Source organism: Marmota monax, unplaced genomic scaffold (genome assembly GCF_021218885.2).
Source record: "Marmota monax isolate L192 unplaced genomic scaffold, Marmota_monax_Labrador192_F-V1.1 WCK01_AAM20220418_F8-fsc00142, whole genome shotgun sequence".
NCBI lineage: Eukaryota > Metazoa > Chordata > Mammalia > Rodentia > Sciuridae > Marmota > Marmota monax.
This window is the reverse complement of record NW_026692025.1, coordinates 2,294,310-2,317,038: the sequence shown is the minus strand read 5'-3', so window position 1 is coordinate 2,317,038 and position 22,729 is coordinate 2,294,310. Positions and strand designations below refer to the sequence as shown.

At 40.0% G+C, this 22,729-nt stretch overlaps 1 pseudogene; it reads right to left on the bottom strand.

Moving 5' to 3' along the window:
• Positions 1-16,833: 16,833 nt before the first annotated feature.
• LOC124097613 (large ribosomal subunit protein eL32-like) lies at positions 16,834-17,549 on the bottom strand (annotated as a pseudogene).
• Between the last annotated feature and the right edge of the window lie 5,180 nt (positions 17,550-22,729).

The following is a 22,729-nucleotide window of genomic DNA, read 5'->3' as shown; positions in this document are numbered from 1 at the left end:
CCAGACTGCGGCAGGACAGGATGAAAATAATTAGAAGATGGGGGCAGGCAAGAATGGCACTGTGACAGTGCATCACCCCTGTGTTGCTACTCAGAATGCTGATGAAAATCTATCCAATTTTAACAATGTGAATAGAATGAGAGCATTCCCTGGGGCCCAGCCTCCATGCTGTTTTTCAAGCCATCTGCCTCAAGGGATGATGGCTTCCTGCACCCTTTGGAGGCTGTAGAGTTACCAATAAGTAGCCTAATTATCAGTGAATGATGTCCTTCAAGCTCCCAAGAAGCCAACATATGAGACAGATGACCACCATTGCTACCTCCTCCCCACAAGTCCTCTCTATACAGTCATTCAATTCAGTCATTTGGGGAAGAAACTATTCAATTGAATTCTACACAAGTGAAAACCCATGGTCTCCTAACCACTAGCTCTCTGTATCTCATCCATCCATCCAAGATTGCCCAAGCTTCAGGAAAAAAATGAATAAAAACTAATAATAATAAATAAAAATTAAAACCCAAATGAATGAACAAACACTACATAATACTCTTTCCTCTCTCCATCTAGCAACTGCCCCATCTCCAGTCCCATTGAAGCCAAACGTTTCAACATCATAATTATTAAAGCATATACAAATTCGTGGGATTCAATGAGATAGTTCCTTCTATACATACATTGTGCACTGATCATGTCCTTCCTACCTTCTATAGTCACTCCCCCTCCCCCTCCCCGAAAAAAAGCATTTTACAAAAGAGTCTCCACTGACCCATTACACTCCTCACAGTCAGTCTCTTTCCTAGTTCCAGCACTTGGCTCACCCCAGCACTCTAACCTTTCAACTATCACCCATTTGCACCACTCCAATCTCTGCCTCCATCTGCATATGGCCATGCCTCTGTGTTTACATGTGAGTGATTCTGAAATCTTTACCTCAGCCTCAGACTCTTCTAACCTCTAGGCATGCATTTCCAGCTGCATAGAAGGCATTTCCTTTGGGTATATGTTGAGAATAGAGCAAGCAAAAACCTACCTTCTTACTACTTCTCTACATGCTGACCATGTTGCCCCAGTTCCCAAGAGCAGGGATGGTAGTCTTATCTCCAAAATTCTCCTGACTAAAACTTGTGAAATCTGACTCTGTGACTCACTAGCTTAGTAACCTCTGGCCTCAGTTTCCTTATCCTTAAAACAGAGGTAACAGCTCAGAAACTGAAAGGGTGCTTGGAAGGATGACAAATCATCAGTATGCATGCCTGGCCCACTGCCTTAGAACAGACACTAACACATCAGTGTAGACTCTTGTGAGAGTCCTGACAAGTTTCCCAGAATACACCCTTTCCCATGCCAATCCTGTCTTCTACCCTACCACCAAACTGAACTTTTATAAAAGCAAATCTCATTGACATATGATTGCTTTAAAGCCTTCCAGACATCCCCATGCCTGGTGGGCACAAATCCAAAATCTCAAACAAGGCCTCACACATGCATTGTGACCAGTCAATGCTTCATGATCTGGCCCAGGGCTCCTCACAGCAGTCCCCAGAAACCCTGTGGTTCTCTGATCCTGCTATGCCCTATTGCCCCTTCAAACCTCTAAGACAGCTGTTATTTGTCCAGTCCATTCACTTTGCAGACTTGTTGTGCACCTATTATGTGGCAGGCACTGTGCCATCTTGTGGCATAAGCATATAAGACTCAGGTCAGGCTCTAAAGACACAGCCAGGATGTCAGGGGAGCACATAACAAGCAGGCTTTCCTTGTCTAGCCAGCTTGCTGATGTATCTTTAGCAGGGAGCCAAATAATGAGAAGGAGATACAGACAAGCAGAGGGGGCCAACTGGCACATCCTTGACATTTCTGTATAGTCATATCCATGTGAAGTCATCCTCAAAGTTTAAGTGAACCATTTCTTTCTCTGTACTCCCATAGACCAATTGAACAGCATTCTCCAGTTTTTCACATCAGCTTTCCCCACTAAAGAGTGGGCTCTATGATGGTAGCCTTCATGTTTTGCCAAGACTGAAGACTTTAGGACTTGGTCCTAAAGGTGCTCAGTGAATATATAAACAGAAAGTACTACCTCCTCCCTTTCTATGCACATGCTTTGTACATCTGTGTATAAATCTTCGCTGGGGAAGCTTTGGGACTGCCCATGCCACGATCCATGTGCATTAGTCCTTGCTTCCCTGAGAAGGACTCTGGTTCATGGTCTCAGCTATCCATTGCATTCTGTGGTCAAATAATGCTTCTCTCTCCCATTAACCTGCAAACTGCATGAGGCAAGGGACTGTGGCTTTACTCACACTGTAGTGTACTTAGCCTAATGCTGCCTTGAACATGGTAGGAACTTGGGATGTAGCTCAGTAGTAGAGCATTTGCCTAGCATGTGTGAGGTCTTGGGTTCCATCCCCAGCACCAAAAGAAACAAAGAAAGCAAGGGGGTGAGGAGTCAACTTGCTGATTACTAAATGAGAGCAGGGAACATCATTCATTAATTTCACATCTCTCACAGTGCTGAGCTCCAGAATAAACCACCAATAAATAGACAGTCATGAAACTTGTTAAATAATTATGTTCTAAAATGACCCCAGTGCAAATAATGTCAAGAAGTAATGTCTACCAAGTAACATTATGGGAACATAGCACATGTAAGAAGATAGCATGTTGGGATTCCCAATCTTATCTAAAACCAGTTGTATGGCCTTGGCAAGTCACCCAATCTGTCAGTTTTCCTTTCTTTATCTGAAAAATGGTCACATTGGGTACCTGTGAGGTGTCTATGTACTTACTGATGTGAAATGTTTAATACATGCATTGTGATCAGCCAATGCTCACTTCCATTATCACAGTTACAATGAATATTAGTCATGGAGTTTAACCTTCTCCAGGCCCATGTTGCCTCTGCTTATCACTGTCCTCAGGCCACCTCAAATTGACAAACTTCTCTCCTCTTCCTGAACATACTCAGTAGTAATGAATTCATCATGCAATGACATGATATTTATTTACTGGTTAATCCACAGGCTGGAGCATTCTCTCCCAACACTAAACCACAAATATCCACAGCAAGTGTCCAGCACATATGATTATCAAGAACAGCTACTGACTTCCCTATGCTCATATATGAATACACCACAGTGAAACTCCACATCATGTACAACCACAAGAATGGGATCATAATTAGAGTAAGTTATACTGTATGCATGCATAATATGTCAAAATACACTCTACTCTCATGTCTATATAAAAAGAACAAATAAAAAGAAAGAATGTCTTTGGGTTAACTGGCCAGTATTTTTAATTCCCAAGGATTTGAATTCAATGAAAAACAACAACAAAAATATGCTCAGAATTATACTCAAAATTTGTAGTCTTGGTCAATTCTAAAGCCTCTCAACTTTGTATGGGCCCTCAATGACCCTGAACCAGTGTTTGTCAGTGTGATCCTGACCAAGTGGCTAAATTGTAGCCTTCAGGCCCCTCCCCTCTACAAGTCTAGTCTTGGGGATCTGGGCCAAAGCCATGGCACCTGCATTTTCTTATGCCCATTGAGAACCCAGATGCAGTGGGGGAGCACTTTGCTCTGTGGAAATCGAGACCTGAGGTCCATCAGAGCCTTGGTACCATGAGAAGACAAGGAACCCCCTGCATCTCCCAAACACCCTGCAAGAATCTTATAGACCCTGCCTGCTGGCCTATATCCAACCCTACCCAGGCCCTCGAGTCTCAGATGGCCATGCCCTGGCCCCCCAACCCATCCTCCTGGAAACTGGAGGGACAGTGGGTCCTAAGACCCAGTCTGTGTGCCCAGAGGTTTTACATCAGGGTGGGGCCCAAGCGGTGCAAGACTGTCTATGGCTCTCCAGGAAACCCGTACTGCTTCTTCCCACAGCTGCACCATGTACCTTGCAGGAATGATGCTGGGAACACCAGGAAGGACCACCCCACCAGCAATGAAAAGGACCGAGAGAGGGATAGCTGCAGAAGTGCAAGACAGTCTCCTGTATTCTCCCTTCTTTTTCGCTGCACCCTGGGAGCTTATTTTATAATAGGCAATACAGATAGGGAAAGTGAGGTCCCAGAGAAGGGAAGGGAAAGATTTTCATTGAAGTGAAATGAGCAACAACCAAAAAACAAGTCAACTGATCAAAGCAGGATTCTTGAGTCCCCCTAATTCCTTATCATGGGCAGCCCTGTGGAGATGAAAGTCAGACTAAAGAGAAGTCCATCACAGGCGGTGCTCATAGAAGCAACCAATAGGCACCAGGAATTGTCATACCCTGAGTGCCGTATGTTCACTAGTCCACAGACCATCCCAGCACTCCTATCAAAAATCTGTATTATGCTGGGCACGGTGGCACACACCTGTAATCCCAGCAGCTCAGGAGGCTGAAACAAGGAGGATCATGAGTTCAAAGCCAGCCTCAGAAACTTAGTGAGGCACTAAGCAACTCAGTGAGACCCTGTCTCTAAATAAAATACAAAAAAAAAAAAAATAGAGCTGGGAATGTGGTTCAGTGACCAAGTGCCCCTGAGTTCAATCCCTGGTACCAAAAAAAAAAAAATCTGTATTATTGGCATTCTATAGAAGAAGAAACTGAGGTTCAAAAAGATTTAATAAAGAGCATTGCTCAGGGTCCTAAGGTTAGTAAGTAATGGAACTGGGCTTAGAACCCAGGCACTCTAAACCCTGCACTAGACTCAAGTTTAGGCTTCAATGAGTCTGAAGTGCCCCTCCATATCAGAATCACATGGAAAGACTTTGTATTTATGAAACTTCAAAGGAGATTCTGAGAGTGTTGTTCCCAGTTCTCCACCTCCTCTCTCAGGCCCTCAGCACTGGCCCAGCAAGGCACTACATAGTGGAGGCCTTTTCCTGCTTATGTGCTTCTGAGCATGCTTTTTGCCCTGTCTGGAATGTTCCTCTCCCTTATTACCCCCTGGATATTCCCATAGGAGATATTTTCTCTGTGAAGCAAACTCCCTGGAAAAAAATCACCCTGATATTCTGTTGCTTCTTCAGTAACAATAAACTATCTCAGTTTTGTCTTTTCTGCCTCCCATAATGGATCCTTACTTTTCCAACCAAAATAACCTTGCCCTGTTTATCTTTTTTTATGCCAAGTAACATTGGAGGCTAACAGAAATGGTTGTTAATGAATGCAAGACTCTATATGGCCTATGTCAGATGTCTCCATAGTCCTGGCATAACCACTGTTTTACTTTTAAGCTTTGGACATTTTGGTGACTCACCTGTGCAGCTCCCAGCTGTTTGATAAAAAGTGATAGCACCAGATGGGACAGGTGAAGCAGTGAGCACCCACAAACATGAGATGCACAATTAATGCCAATATTGACCACAGTCAGCACAAAGATGCATATCCACAGAACCCAAGAAGGATGGAACAACACTGCAGTTTTCAAGTGGGTCTAGGAAGTAGAGCAGACAAAACCAGTTAGAACAGGCAAGTGAAACTGAACATAGATTATTTCTTATAAATAGCTCTGATAGTCATAAGCAAAATTTAAACCAGTTTTCAAAATGTATAAAGCAATCAGTTTTAAACAATCCTATATGTATGAAAACCTCCATTGCAATAACCAATCATTGTAAAGGTTAAAAACATTCCTCATTTTTGCTTTATTACCCAGTGTGTAGCTCCATGCTGGTGATTTTCTCTTATCATTGCTGGTTTGAGGCCTCCCAGTTTTGAGGCAGGATCCACAGCTCAAATCTCTCTTCATAATGATAGTGAGACATTTTTGGTTTTTGCTCCCTCCTATTTTCCCAAGGGTACAGAGAAGCTTTCTGGAGGCTACCTGAGTGCGATAACATGGCAGAACAAAGTCAGAAATGGGCCTGAATATGCACACATCAAAGAGAGTCGCAAAAAGTTAAACAAAGCCACTTTTCTTGCTAAATTTCATTTTATGGCTTTTAGTTTTTAGTTTCTTCATAAGATATGTCATTTGTATTACCATGTTTTATCTTTACCTTTAAATAAATAAATACATATTTTCAAACTTCACATTTTTATCTTAATACAGTAAAATTATAGTCACACACACATATACACACACATACAAACACATTATGTATATTATTGTACATAAACTACAACTTTTTAGGTCCTTACTTAATAAGCATACAAAGAGGTACTGAGATCAAAAAGTTAGAGAGTTTCTGGTATTAAAAACTGGTAAACTTCTGGTATTAAGCTTTTTGAGTTCTTTATATATTCTAAATGATTAATTCCCTGTTGGAGGAGTAGCTGGCATAGATTTTCTTCCATTGTGTAGGCTCTCTCTTCACACTCTTAATCATTTCCTTTTCTGTGCAGAAGCTTTTTTAATTTGATGCCATCCCACTTAATGAATCTTGGTTTTATTTCTTGAGCTTTCGAGGTCTTTTTTAGGCAGTCAGTGCCTGCACCAATATGTTGGAGTGTTCACCATATGTTTTCTTCTAGCAGTTGCAAAGTTTCTGGTCTATTTCTTAAGTCTTTGATCCACTTTGATTTGACTTTTATACAGGTTGAGAGAACCTAACAAAAGAACTAAATAGACATTTTTCAAAAGAAGCAAGACAAATGGCCAACAAATATACAGAAATATTCACCATCCATAGCAATTAGAGAAATGTAAATCAAAACATCATTGAGATTCCATCTCAATCCAGTTACAAGAATACAAATAATAATAAATGCTGGAAAGGATGTCAGGGAATACACATAGTGTGTGGGACTGCAAACTAATATAACCACTTTGGAAAGCAGTATGTAGATTCCTCGAAAGACTAGAAATTGAATCTCAATATGACCCAACTGTTCTACTCCTGGTTTTTATGTAAAAGAACTAAAAGCATACTGTAATGATACATGCATACAAAATTCATAATAGTGAAATTTACAATAGTCAAGTTATGGAACCAGCTTAGGTGCTTATCTACAGACAAATAGATAAAGAAACTGTGTATATATACACAATGGACTTTTTTTTCCCTCAGCCATAAAGAAGAATGAAATTATGTCATTTGTAGTAAATTGATGGAACTGGAGAACATTATGTTGAGTAAAATAAGCCAGACTCAAAAAGTCAAGGGTCAAATATTTTCTGTCATATGCAGAAGCCAGAGAGAGAGAGAAAAGGAATGAAAAGAGGGGCAGATACCACAAAAATAGAAGGGAAATCAGTGGAGTAGAGAAAGAGAATTGAGAGGCAGGAAGCGGGGATAGGAAAAGGGAGGAACTGCAGAATGAAATTGACCAAATTATGCTATGTGCATATATGAATATACCACAGGAAGTTTTGCCTTTATGTATATCTATCAAGCACCAATTAAAAACAACAAATAAATAGAAGATCAGTAGAGTAGAGGAAAGGGAACAGGGAGAGGAAGGAGGAGAGGGAAAGAGGAAGCACTGGAGGTTGAAATGGAGCAAATTATATTCCATGTGTGTATTGTTATGTCAAAATGAACCTCACTGTTATGCATGCACTGAAAAAAAAAAACATTTAAAAAACTGATAAGTTGATATGGCTTAGTTAGATGTTCCAAAATGGAAAGGAGAAAACATATATTTCACAGTGTACTTGGTTGGGGGATCTTTGCCTTTTTAAACTTTTTTCTTTATTTTGTGATGATACTGCAGGTACCACAAAATGCAAATTTAAGAGGGATGGCAGGAAAGATTTTTGTTATCCATGCAAAGCATCATATATTTGCATTAGCTATTTCTATGCCTTAATTTTTATAATGCTCTTTTCTTGTTCTTATATGGGAAGGGCTTATAAATGCAACACAAACAAGGATTTATAAATTCAGCTTAAAAACTGCATGCAATCACATGGGTTGTATGAGTCTGCTAGGGCTGCTATAACAAAATGTCACAAGCTGGATGTCTTAATCAACAGGAATTGATGTGTTCTAGTTCTAGAGCCTGGAAGTCCAAGATCAAGGTATTGGCAAGGCTGTGTTGCCTCTGAAGGCTCTTAGGGACAGATCTGCTCCAGGTTTCTCTCTGGATTATGGTATGTTCATGGGTTCCTATAGCATAATACCAAAATTCAGTTGGCATTCTGTGTGTGTGTGTGTGTGTGTGTGTGTTTCTAAATTTGTCTTCCTACAAGGACTCCTGCCCTATTAGATTAGCAACCACCTTAATAATTTCATATTAACTTGATCACCTCTGTAAAGACTGGATCTCCAAATAAGGGTCACAAACATACTTTTTAAAGAGGACACAATTCAACCCATAACAACTGGCAATAACAAAAGTAGAGAAATTATAAAGGAAGAAGATGGGGGGGAGGAAATTATGGGCTCACATCAAGAAAGTTCATAACCCACTTGAATCAAAGTGTGAAATATGATATATCAAGAACTATGTAATGTTTTGAACAACCAACAATAAAAATTTTTTTAAAAAAAGCCATTATGGCTTTTGGTAATTATTTGGTAATATGTAACTAGAAGAAATTTTCAGGGAAAATCTTATAATTCTTTGTTATGTTGTGTTTTGTCACCAGATGCATGAAAATGTTTTGAGAATTGAATCTTGTACCGTGAAGTTCTTCACTGAGCCTTATAGAGGTGACAGAGGGCATGCTGGGCTGGGGAGGGAATTCACATTCTGGACCTGCAAATTTTAGAATCAGTTCCAAGCTCCTTGCACCAAAACTACAGAAGAAGAAGAGTATATGGAGGAGGAGGGAAAAGAAGAGGCAGGGAGTTGAAAGCACATGAAACAAGTTTTCCAGAACTTTAAAATCTTCTACAACTGGGAAGCTCACAGCCATTTAAATCTATAGCATCTGGTGAAGAGAAGTATAGCTACAAATAAGATCAGTTTGTTTAGTGAATTTAGAGAATGAGACTTTGTAAAAAGACATAAAAAAGACTATCAGAGTTGCATTATTGCAAGTTTGGTAGTGGGCAGGGCCAGGAATCCAGTTGGAACTTGGCCTAAAAGAACCAGGAGACTGAGGTACACTGAACCCAGCACCCATCATTCTTCATGGCCTTGGAAGGAATGAGAATGACCACACCCACTAGAAGGAGCTACACTGAAAGGGGGACACCATGTCATCTACTTCAGCCTTGCATGACCAATAACTTTAAATCTGAAGTATAGCACAACATGTATTTATTATATCACATCTACCCTGGGTCAGGAGTCTAGGCCTGGCTTAAGTGCATTCTCTGCTCCCAAGACTGCAATCAGGGTGTCATTGGCTATCTCTTTTCTGTAAGCTTTGGGGGAGAATTTGCTTTGGGGTTCACTCAGTTCCTGGAGGCTGTAGGACTGCAGCTCCCATTTCTTTGCCTGGGAATGGCTCTCTGGACCTTGCACGTGCCTCTTCCTACTCTCAAAGCCAGCCATGATGTGCTATGTCCTTCTCACCCTTCACACCTCTCTGATTTCCTGTCTGCCCCCAGCAGGGTGAAAGCCTTGCTTATAAAGGCCCATGTGATTACAGCACACCTAGCAGGGAATCGAAGATAATCTCCTGATTTTAAAGACAACTGACTAATTAAATTAACCTTAATTACATCTGCAAAGGCCTTTTTGTCATGTAACTACAAAGTCATGGCTGTGAGCCCAGGAGGCAACCCTGTGTGTCTGAGAAGGCTATCTTTGGAGACTGCATTTTCCATTCACCAGAGGATTATTCTCTGCTCTATTCTCAAAAACTCTCAACCCTTCTAAATTGCTTTCTAGCCGCTCTTGGCTTATGATTGCAGTGGTTCCCTTAGCAACAACTGGAGCTGGCGGCCTCATCCCTGATGCAGACCACTCTGGCGTATTTTTCCACACGCTATGCTTCCACCACATATTTAGAGGCAGCTAGCTCTCTCCCTCCCCCCAGTCCCTACCCTATTATGAAAAACCCTCCACTCTTGCTGCCCAGGTCCAGCCTCATACCCACTACCACCCTTTCTTTGTGTCCCCAGCACTCCTGTCCTCTTTGTCCAGGTGCTGCTGCTGCTACTGTCAATGCTATCCTCCCCAGCCTTCTGCCCTTTGGCCCTGGCTGGGAATTTAAGACCAAGCCCAGAACACTCTCATCCAGGGACCCCATGGATTCCCCCAGACTGAGTTCTTTTTCTTTCAAGTTGCTCCCAGTCTGGTCTAGTTCTCCCCCAACTCCAGGCAGAAACATGCTGTCCCAAGTGCCTGCCCCACCAGAGGGCATGGCCTCTACAGGCACAAAAAGCCCCAGTGCACACAATGTCTCAAAGGGGTACCCAGAAACTAGCAAGTGCTCAGTGAGGGCCACTGTTGTGCCTTCAAAGACCAAGGGTCTGGGGAAAGAAAAGAAGGGACAGGGAGGTGCCCCTGCCACCACTATTCATGGCGGGGTGATGGTAAGCCTTCCATGACTTCTCCTATGGGAAAATGTGGGCTCCCAGAGTGTGGAGTATTGGCCACTTCCTCTCAGGAGCCCAGCTACTACCACAGGGACTTGCCCTACCCTGCAGCCACACTGAGATGTCAGTGAGGCATCTGGTCATCTCCTGGAACGTGGAGGGCTTTTAAACTTAGGTTCCACTCTTTGGTAGTAAATGAAATAAGCAGATTCACAGTGACCTACTTCCTCCAGCCATGCCCCACCTGCCTACAGGTTCCATCACCTCCCAGTACTCCATTCAGCTATCAATGGATAAATCCACTGATGCAGTCAGAGCCCTTGTGATCCAATCACTCCCCAAATCCCCTCTCTGGACATTGCTGCAATGGGGACCATTGTCTTTAACATTTAACATATGAGTTTCTAGGGAACACTCCATTTCCAAAATGTACATTTTGTACTTGAACATTTCATATGAATGAATCATATAAGTTGCATTTTCTATCTGGCTTCTTTCATTTCACATAATGGTTTGTTATATACATATTGGAACATGGATAAGGACTTCATTCCTCTTTATGTCTCAATAATACTTCATTGTATAGAAATACCACATTTTATTGAACTGTTCATCAGCTGATGGATATTTGGATTGTTTTTACTTTTTGACTATTGGCTTTTATGAACTATGATACTTAGGAACATTTCTGTACAAGGTATAGTGTGCACATATATTTTCATTTATCTTGGGTATCATTAAAAAATAAATTGAGACTATAATTAAGACTACCCAGAGCAGACAAGAACAGTTAAAACATACAAGTAAAACTTAATCTAGATTATTTCTTATAAGTGTTTCTGGTAATCAGGAACAAAACTTAAATCGTTTTCCAAAAATGGTATAATCAGTTTTGAATAATCCTCTACTGTATGAAAAGTCCCATTGCAATACCCAATCACTGTAAAGGTTAAACACCTTCCTCATCTTTGCTTTATTAGCCAGTAACTTTTCTCTTATCATTATTAGGTTGAGGTCCCCAGTTTTTAACTGTTCTCCTATATACACAATAAATTTTTAAAAATTTTTTACTTTGGTGTGCATTAATAGTGTTAGTTGATTTTTTTGTCACTGTGACTTAATACCTGATAAAAGCAACTTAAAGAATAAAAGAGTTATTTTAGCTCATGATTTCAGAGATTTCAGTCCATGGTCAGCTGGCTCCATTGTCATGGTCTGTGTTGAGACAGAGTAACGGTAACAGAGAGGGAGGGCCTAGTGAAGTAGAGCTGCTCAACTCATGGCAGCTGGAATGTAGAGAGAGAAAAAGAGGAAAGAGGCAGGGACAAGATTAATCCTTCCAGTGAATGCCCCCAGTGCCCTACTTCCTCCAACTAGGCCCTACCTGCTATAGTTCCTATCAGCTCCCAATATTGTATTCAGTTATGAACTCATCAATGGGTTAATTTTTGATGGGGTTAGAGCCCTCATGAGCCATCACTTCCCAAAAGCCTAGCCTCTCAACATTGCTACATTGGGGAACAAGCCTTCAGCACATGAGTCTTTGGTGAGTGTGAGGTGGTATCTTATTATGGTTTCAATTTTAATTTCCCTGAAGACTAATGATGTCAAGCATCTTTAATCTTTCCATGTACATCTGATATAATTCTTGATAAAGGAGGATTATGTTTTCCATTTTGTTTACAGTAAAGAGAGGAGAAACTGGAGTCTGTGTAGGGAAGGAGGGAGGGGACTTCTGGATGGTCTCAGCAGTCCTGAGCCCTGAGAAAGGAGGAGGGCACTCAGGCCCCCTGTGGGCACAATGGCAACATGCAAAGGGAAGTCTCCATCCAGATCAGAGTGGTGCAGGGTGGGCTCAGTGGGCCAGTGTGAATTCCAGCCCTCTCTTCCTTCAGTAACACAGAAATACAAGACCCTCCTCTCCCCATGCTCACATCAGGGAAGGATGGACACTGAGCCAGGCCTGAGGACAGCTCTTCATGTCCTAAGGTCCCTCGGGAAAATCCAGAGACAAGCAACATGGCCTGAGGCTGCAGGGCCCCAGGGCTGAACTGTGCAGATGGAGCCCCAGAAGGGGGAGTAAGCAGAGAGCAGGGAGGCATCTGCCAGGGGCTGTCTCCTGACAAGGTTGATGGCCTCCATCAGCAGAAGATGTGCTGGGCTCTGGGCCAAGGAAGCACCATCCCAGGAACACCAAGTATAGTGTGTGTGTGTGGGGGGGGGGGCGTTCCTTGTTGCAAACTGGGAAGCTGCTGCCAACTGATGACGGGAGGAAGGAGGTCCATGGCCTAGCAAGATTGCTTGGGTCTATTCTGTACCTATGGGCACTGGCCCTACCACCTCAAATGCTCTGGGAGCTCTGTGGAGCCCCAGGACCACTCCATTTCTGGATCACTGACACCAAGGGCTCAGCAGGCTGCAAGGACTAAGAGAAGGAAGAGACCCCTCCCCAGCTCTATCTAAATCCTAATACTCGCGGCTCAATGCTACTCCTAGGGCCCAGGGGTGGACCCCATCCCAGGTGTCTGGGAATCAGGGTGGAGAACAACTCTGCCTGCTTTCCCACTCCCATGACATGAGCATGTGGAACCTCTGCTCAGTCCACCTTCTTCTACCCAGCCACTGTCCCTAAAGGTCCCTCAGAGGTCCAGGTAGCAGTGGCTACCTGATGGCTGCCTGAGGTAGGCAGAAGTATGTACGGCAGATTGGAGAATGTCACCCCTGCCTTCCTGGACCTACATGCAGCTCCTGCCAGGGACATCTGACCTCATACTAGGACTTTTCTGTGGCCCTTTTCTGACCTTGTCTGCTAGCCTGGGAGCAAACATGTGCCTGTGAGGACAAAGGGGAGAAAGGGACATGGATGCCAGATAGCTTGGCTCCCCACACAGCAGGAACCTCATCACCCTTCCCCCACCTTCAACTACTCCAGTTGCCAGAGCCCCATTCCCATTTCTCCAGAAGGAGTACTCTCTGCATCTCTGCTCCCTACCTGACTAAGTAATCACTATGAGTCCCTCAGCACATTCCACCACCTCTTTTGGGATATCCTTTTTCATCCACAGTGATGCCCCTCCAGTCTATAGACCATAACAGTAGGTACGCTCCTCTTCCCTCCACCAACTACAACTCTGAAGCCAGGAGTCCTTCCCTCCTCAAATCTACCCTCGTCCCCTGTCACGGTTTGGATGTAAGGTGTCCCCAAAAAGCTCACATGTGAGACAATCCAAAAAGGTTCAGAGGAGAAATGATTGGGTTGTGAGAGAATTAACCCAATCCGTGAATGAATTCCCTGATGGGATTAACTGAGTGATAACTGGAGGAGGTAGTTCATTGGGGGCATGGCCTTGGGGTATAATTTGTATCTGGTGAGTGCAGTTGCTCTCTCTCTGCTTTCTGCTCATCATGTGAGCTGCTTCTCTCTGCCACACTTTTCCACCATGATGTTCTGCCTCATGAGGAGCTCTAAAGAGCTGGCGGAGTATGGACTGAGACCTCTGAAACCATAAACCACCAAATACATTTTTCCTCCCCTAAAATTGTTCTTGTCCTGTCTTTTAGTCACATCTGACTAAAACATTCCCCAACTCTCCTCAAGAAGCCAAGACTTCTTCCCCACCAATCCATAAGAATCAGAATTAGATATCTAAGACTCCTCCCCTCCTCTCTTTCCCACCTCCAAATTTGGATTTTTCCCTCTCCTAATATGATCCGCACAACCTGATGACTCCCTCCTGTGTGTCCCACACTGAAAATGAGGAGTCCCTTTCCCCCTTACAGCAGAGCTCCTCCCACTCCCAAGGTCACCTGCACCTCTGCAGACAGAGCTGAGCCCTGTGGCTGGAAGCCCCACCTCCCCTCTCCATAGGTGTAGAATTGGGATCCCCTCTTGCAAAGATTTGCTCTCTTCCAGTGTGCCTGTGGTCACTCTGAGGTCCCTCAGAGCAAAGCCCCTAGCTGCCTGCTCAGTTTCTCTGACTCTGCAAGTATTTCAGTAGCCTGCAGGGAAATGCCTCTTTCAGGATGCAAGCCAACTCTGAAGTCTATCTCAAAGCCCTGGAAAACGGCGTTTAAGAATATGCCTCCTCTGCACACTGCTGGGGTGCCCAATCTAGGGGTTTTGGGGGTGCTAAGTCCACGTGAGCATTTTCAAGAAGCTCCAGGGAAAACAATCTTAGCATCTCTGTGCAGGGCACATGGCTTGACCGAAAGATGTGTCAGTGTTGTCCTGAGGACAGGACCTGTGCGGTAAGGGCTAGATGTGGCAAGGCCTGGACCCTCCAGCAACTATAAGTACACTCATTGGCCCTTTACTAACAAAATTGCCTCCATCAGTTATTGTGGGGTGAAGGCAGGAATGCACCAGACATTGGTGGGCAGGAGACCAAAATATAGGGTTCCCAGTGCCATTCTGAACTCATAATATGACCCTTCTATTCTGGGAATTTCCATAGCAGACACAGATTAGCTATTTCTTATCACAGCTCTTCACACTGTAAATCCAGCCTCCAAGCACTTAAGCAGCCATTGCATAGGAGAGGGTATGGGCTTTTAGTCAGGTAAAGTTGAGTCATCTAACAGCTAGATGACTTACACATGTCACAGAACATCTTTGCCCCACCCCATCTATAAATGGGCAACAGAAACCCTTTCCTTTTTGTATATTGCTGAATTTGATTAGCTAATTGTTGAAATTCTTGCCAGTGTTCATGAGGGCTATGTTTCTAGAATTTTTAATATATAATATTTTATCAGGATTTAGTGCTAGATTTGTCCTGGCCTCATAATGTGAGTTGGAAATCCATCCCTGCTCCTCTTTTTTCTGAGTGTTATGTAAGATTGGTAATTTCTGTTCCTTAAATATTTGTCAGAGTTCACCCATGAAATTATCTGGGCCTGGATTTTGTTTATTTTGCTTTTAGGAAATTTTTTGGATAGGAAATTAAATTCATTTATAATATATAGGGCTACTTGTATTTTTTCAATCCATTTTAAGTTTTGGTAAATTACTTCCAAGATATGTGACAATTTTGTCGGGCATGTCAAAATTATTGGTGTAAACATGCTCATTATATGCTTTAATTATTCCTCTAATTGTCTGTAATGATATCACTCTTTCATTTCTGATACTGATGCTTAGTGAATTGTCTGTTTCTTGATTAACCTTAGGGTTTACAAATTGTGCTACTCTTTTAAGATATATTATTCATTCAATTTCTCCTGAATTTGTTTTCTGTTTCATTGATTTCTGCAGTTATGTCTACTGTCTCCTCCCTTCCATTTACTTTGGATTTACCTTGCTATTATTCTGATACCTTCTTTAGATGTAACATTACTGTATTGTTTTTATATGTTTCTTGCTTTCTAATGTAAACATTAAACAATGAATTTTCCTCTAATCACTTTTCTAACACTATCCCCCTGATTTTAATAAGTTTTATTATATCATTTTGTCTAAAATATTTTCTAAGTTTCTTTATTATTTCTGCTTTGACCCATGGGTTTTGGGGAGTGTCATGTGGAATTTCCAAATATTTGGATATATATTATAATTTGTTTCTAATGAAATTCCACTGTGTATTCAGAGAACTTATTATGATGGATTTCTGTCCTTCTAAATTTATGGAGACTTGTTTTATGTTCTACGTTTGATCTATGTAGGCTAATGTATACTGTGATGTTATAAAGCATCTGTGTTCTGCAGTCATTGAGTAGTCTATAAATATCGATGAGGTAAAGATGATTGATGACATCATACAGATATCCTATATATTTACTGATTTCTTCTCTAGTTGTATCAGTCGCTGAGGCAGGAGTACTAAAACCTCCTACTATAATTGTGGAAATGTCTGTTTCTCCATTTATTCTGTCAATTTTTGCTTCATATCTTTCAAAGCTCTATTATTGGGTGGAAACACATCTACAAATTTTATGTTTTCCTGATTAATTGACCCTTCAATCACATTTGATCACAGGTAATACTCGTTACCTTTATCTCTCCTTCTTATTAACAAAACCATTATCCTGTTATGTGTGTGTGTATGTGTGTGTGTGTGTGTGTGTTATGTTGGGGATTGAGCCCAGGACCTTGTGCCTGCTAAGCAAATGTTCTACCACGAAGCTGAACCCCCTGCTCCCCACTTTCATATATTTTCATTTGCACAGCTTATCATGCATCTTTTACTAATCATCCCACTGTTCAGTGAATTTATACTGAATATACCTTTCTACCTTTAGGAAATGCAATCCTCCAGCACCTCTCTCTCTTTTTTTTAGTTGTTGATGGACCTTTATTTATTTACTTACTTATTTTTATGTGGTGCTAAGAATCAAACCCAGTGCCTCACACATGCTAGGAAAGTGCTCTACCACTGAGCTACAGCCCCAGCTCCCTGAATATACCTTTTTAATGCTGTTTTTGTGGTTTCATTTAAGAACAAAAAAATATGTACATGAACTGTCTATTCATTTTCTTCATTGTGCAGCCTGGCATTAGGATTGTTGACTCTGGTGACCAATTGAGCTGCTCTTTCCATGATGGCTTTGCAATCTCAGCACAGTAAGATTTGTTGCACATGAGCAACACTTCTACCTCCTTGACATTGTGGATGAAGAACTTTTGGAAGCCAATGGACAGCATGTGCTTTCTTTTCTGGTTGCTCCACATAACCTATGTTGGGCATAAAGATCTGGCCCTTGACAATCCCCCAAAACCAAATACTGAATGTTTTCTCTGATATAAGCAGACTGATTCATAGTGGGGTTGGGAGAGGAAGCATGGGGAGGTGTAGATGTACGCTAGACAGGGCAGAGGGGCGGGAGGGGTTAAAAAAGACAGTGGAATGAGATAGACATTATTACCCTAAGTACATTCATACCAAAAATGGTATGAATATACTTTATATACAATCAGAGATATGAAAAATTTTGCTCTATATGTGTAATATGAATTGTAATGCATTCTACTGTCATATATAACGAATTAGAATAAAACATAAATTTAAATTTTTAAAAAAAAATATCTGGCCCTTGAATCTTCTCTGTACGCAGTTGTCAATACATCTGGGTTTCCGCCATTTACGCTTAATTTTGACATATTAGTCTGACTGGTGCCTGATGAACTTCTTGGTCCTCCTTTTGACAATTTTAGGCTTCAAAAAGGTCTGAGGGCAGCCATCCTGCCGAATACAGATTGTGGCCATCTCCATAGGCAGCACCAAAGAAGAGAGTCTGAATATATTTTTTATAAGGTAGAATTTAGGTCTATCCTTTTACTGTCTATTCTTTTTTTGTTCCAAGTTTATAATTCCCTGATTGTGCTAACAAAATATTTTTTAAAATTCAATTTGAATTCATCTGTTTTCTTTTTGCTTATGACACTGCATCATTTTTAGTGGTCATTCTAGAGATTACAATATATATCTTTAACTTTTCACTGTCTACTTAATATATACATGAATGTAAGAAAAGTCATATTATTATCAATAAATTAAGTACAAATATCTATTATTTAATATTTCTGTGAAAGTTTACTGTTAATAGTATCCTACATTTCAAGGTAAAAATTAAGGCTTTCCTCTAAAAAAGAAGAATCATTTTTTCTTTCTTTTTCTCTTTTTTAGGGAACTGTTGTTTTTCTTCACATTGAAATACTTCCTTCAGCATTTCTTTTAGTGCAGGTTTATTGATGAAATTTTTTAGCTTTTGGGGCTTTCAAAGTATACTTATTTGGGGGCTGGGTTGTGGCTCAATAGTAGAGTGCTTCCCTGGAATATGTGAGGTACTGGGTTCCATCCTCAGCATCACATAAAAATAAATATCCTCACCAACATTTATTGTTGCTTGTATTCTTTATTGTTGCCATTCTGACTGGAGTGAGAAGGAATCTCAGTGTAGTTTTAATTTGCATTTCTGTAATTGGGAGAGATGTTGAACATTTTTTCATATGTCTATTGACTATTCGTATTTCTTCTGTGAAGTGCCTGTTCAATTAATTCCTTTGCCCGTTTGTTGATTGGGTTATTTGGGGGTTTTGATATTAATTTTTTTAGTTCTTTATATATCCTGAAGATTAATGCTCTATTTGAGGTACACATGGCAAAGATTTTCTTCCATCCTGTAGGCTCTCTCTTCACATTCTTAATTGTTTCCTTTGCTGTGAAGAAGCTTTTTAGTTTGATTCTATCTCATTTATTGATTCTTGATTTGATTTCTTGTGCTTTAGGAGTCTTGTTGAGGAATTCAGTTCCTAAGCTGACATGATGGAGAGTTGGGCCTGCTTATTCTTCTAGTAGACACAGAGTATCTGGTCTAATGCCTAGGTCCTTGATGAACAATACACTTTTGAACAACAAATCAATCAGAATAAATCAAGGGAGAAATTTCAAATTTCTTAGAATTAAATGTACGAATATATCACAATGAATCCCAGAATTTTGTATTATTATAATGCACTAATAAAAAACAGCATATATATGTATACACACACACAATACACACACACACACACACACATACACAAATAATGTGTGTGATAAGGCCATACCATAATGATTTGTAAATAGCATCAGAATGTATCCCTCTCTCCCTTGGGTTTTCAGAACATTCTGTTTGTTTCACTCTTGTAAGATTTTTCTTCATTTCCCATGCTATGTGAGCCTTTTAGGGGCAAGTGGCATGAACTATTCATTATATTGAACACAATGGATACTGCATAATTATTTGTAATGACAATAAATAAAACTAAATATATTACAGAGAATAAAAAATTGCCATTTTTCTGGTTTATATATTATGACATAGGTAGAAGAAGAGCTGTGGGAGAGAGATACACACATGAAAAAAAAAAACAAAACACAACCTGTAAGTATTAACCTGCTGATATAATTATGAATAATATGAGAATATTTTGTACATTTTATGATAACAAATTTGACAAATTAAATGCTAAAATTCCTCAAAAAAGATAATTAGCATAGCTCATTGAAAAAGAAAAAAAACTATCTGAATAGCCATATATGTGTGTGCATTTGCTATATAAAAATATATGTATATATATGTTATATATAATACATATAATTAAGACTATGGTTTAAAATCTTCCCTTAAGAAAACTTCAGGCTCAAATGCCTTCACTGAAGAATTCTGCAAACTATAAAAGCAAGAAATCACACAAACTCTACCAGGAAAGTAAGGAGAAAGAAATTCTCCCAACTCAATGAGACCAGCATTACCTTGATATCAAAATCATACAAAAACATTACATATAAAGAAAATTATAGGGGCTGGGGTTTTGGCTCAGTGGTAGAGTACTTGCCTGGCATGTGTGAGGCCCTGGGTTTGATCCTCAGCACCACATAAAAATAATTAATTAATTAATTAATTAATTAAAGGTCCACTAACAACTAAAACAAAAGAAAAAAAACTACAGACCAATATACTTTGTAAGCATGCATGCAAAAATTTCTATTTTTAGCAAATTGAGTGTAAAGAGGTATTAAAGTAAAGCCAGGTTGGGTGTGATGGCGAACACCTGTAATCCCAGAAGCTCAGGAGGCTGAGGCAGGAAGATCATAAATTCAAAAACAGCCTTTGCTACTTAGTGAGACCCTGAAAAATTTAGCAAGACCCTTTCTCTAAATATAAAATGAAAAGGGCTGGGGATATGGCTCAATAGTTAAGCAGCCCTGGTACCAAAAAAAAAAAAAATCAGGTATGCTGGCACATGCCTGTAATCCCAGCAACTCAGGAGGCTGAGACAGGCCAGCCTCACCAATTTACTGAGGCCCAAAGCAACTAAAAAATCTGTCTCAAAAAATAAAAAGGGCTGGGGATGTGGATCAGTGGTGAATTGCTCCTGGGTTAAAACCCCAGTACCAAAATAATAATAGTAATAATAACACATTGCAAATAGAGCCTATCATGAGAATATAATTTTGGTTTAAGCATTTGAAAATTATTCTATGTATTCAGGAGGCTGAGGTAGGAGGATCACAAGTTTGAGGCCAGCCTGGACAATGTAGTAAGACTCTGTCTCAAAATGAAAATTAAATAAAAGGTCTGGAGATGTTGCTTAGTGGTAGAGTGCTTGCCTAGCATGTGCAAGCCCCAGGGTTCAATCCACAGTACTGCAAAGTATTCAATGTAATTCAGCATATTAGCAAATTAAAAAAAGAAAAACTGTATAATGTATTCACTGGATATGGAGTAAGCATTTGACAAAATACAACATCCATTCCTAGTTAAACTAACCAAAAAAAAAAAAAAACAGAAAAAAGATGGCAACTTCTTTATTGTGATAATGTATATCTATTACAAACCTACAAGTAACTTCATACATAAGAGTAAAACCTGAGTGTTTTCCTCCTAAAATCAGGAACAAGTAAAAGGTGTCCATTTTTACACCTTCTATTCAACATTCTACTGGAAGTGATAGCCAGGAAAATTAAGCAAGGATCAGAAATAAATAGTATGCAGACAGACTGGGAAGAAAGAAATAACTGCTTTATTCACAAGTGACATCATTATTGATGTAGAAAATTCAGTAAAGGAATCTACAGGACATCTAGTTTAGCAGGTTTCAGGATATTGTATAGTATCAATTATATTTATACGTATTAGCAATGAGTGATTTAAAATTAAAATTGTAAAAAAATACAAATTTCATAGCATCAAAATGTGGAATACTTAGGAATAAATGTGACAAAGATATGAAACAACTATGCCCTGAAAACTACAAAACATTGCTGAAAGAAAATGAAGACCAAAATAAATGGATAGCGAAAGTGAGACCTTATCTGTGTGTCAAAAGACTCAGTATTGGTGAGATGTTGATTTTCCCAAATTAATCTGTATATTCAATTCAATCCTATCAAAAGTCTCAAAATTCTTTTTCTAGAAACGAACAAGTGATTCTAAAATTCACATGGTTATGCAAATAACCTAGACTAGTCAACACAACACTGAAAACGACAAAGTTGGAGAACTTATACTGTCTGATTTCAAAGACTATTATAAAATCACACTTATTGAAACAGTATGGTATTGGTGTAAAAATAGAAAAATACATCAGTGGAACTGCATACAGTTCCAAAATAAATCCACACATTTATGGACAACTGGTCTTCGACAAAGTTGCAAAGTGATGCATGCAGAGGAGAAAGACAGCCTTTTCAACAAATGGTGCTGGAATAATCAGATATGCACACACTCAAAAACAAACTTTGATCTCTACCTTGTACCATATACAAAAACTGACTCAAGATGGATCAAACTTAAATATACAACCTAAAACTGTAAAGCTTCTGAAAGCAAAAAACATCTTTGTGACCTTAGGTTAGACAAAGATTTTGTACATGACACCAAAAGCATAATCCATAAAGACAAAATTAATAAATTTAACTTTATCAAAATTTAGAATTTCTGTTCTTCAAAAACTACTGCTAAAAAAAATGAAAATGCAAGACTCAGAAAGAAGGCACCATTTTCCAAGCAGAGGGCAGGCTTCACCAGACATCAAATCTGCTGTGCCCTTGACCTTAGACTTCCCAGCCTCCAAAATTGTGAGAAATAAATTTCTGTTCTTTGTAAATCATCCAATGACTCACTCTGTTTGGGCTGCTACCACAAAATACCAGAGATTAGGTAATTTACCAAAAAAAAAAAACCTGATTTATTTTCTCAGAGTTCTGGAGCCTGGAATGTCCAAGATTAGCACCTGCATTTGGTGTCTCATAAATAACTTCTTACTGATCCTCCTGAATTTTGGAGGGAACATATTGAAATGGAAGCACTTACTCAGTTTCAGGCATTTAGGTACAGCAACACAAGTGGACTAAGCAAATTTTGTTGAGTGAAAAGAACCAAAAGAACACTTATTCTATACAAGTGTAGAAAACACAAACTATCCTATAGTGACAGGAAGCAGACCAGTAGTTGCCAGAGATGGAGGAGGAGGGGAAAGATTACCAGTAGCTAAAGAAACTTTGAGGGATAGATACATTTATTGCCTTGATTGTGATGATAATTTCATAGTTTTGGGGGGTGGCTTATCCAATTAAATAGTTTAAATATGCACAAATTACTATATACCAAATAAACCTTCATAGATTTGGTTTTGAAAAAAGAAAATACCTACAAAAAAAGATAACCATATAACACTGGGCAGATGAACTGAACACCTACTTTACAAAAGGAGTTACAGAAATGGCCAGTTAGAATATAAAAATATACTCAATATGATTAGTCATCAGGGAAATGACAATTGAAACAGCAGTGAGATGCCACTCCACACACTTGAGTGGATAAAAATAAAAGCTGGCAACTCCAATGTTGCTGAGAATGGGAAAGGAAAGGAAC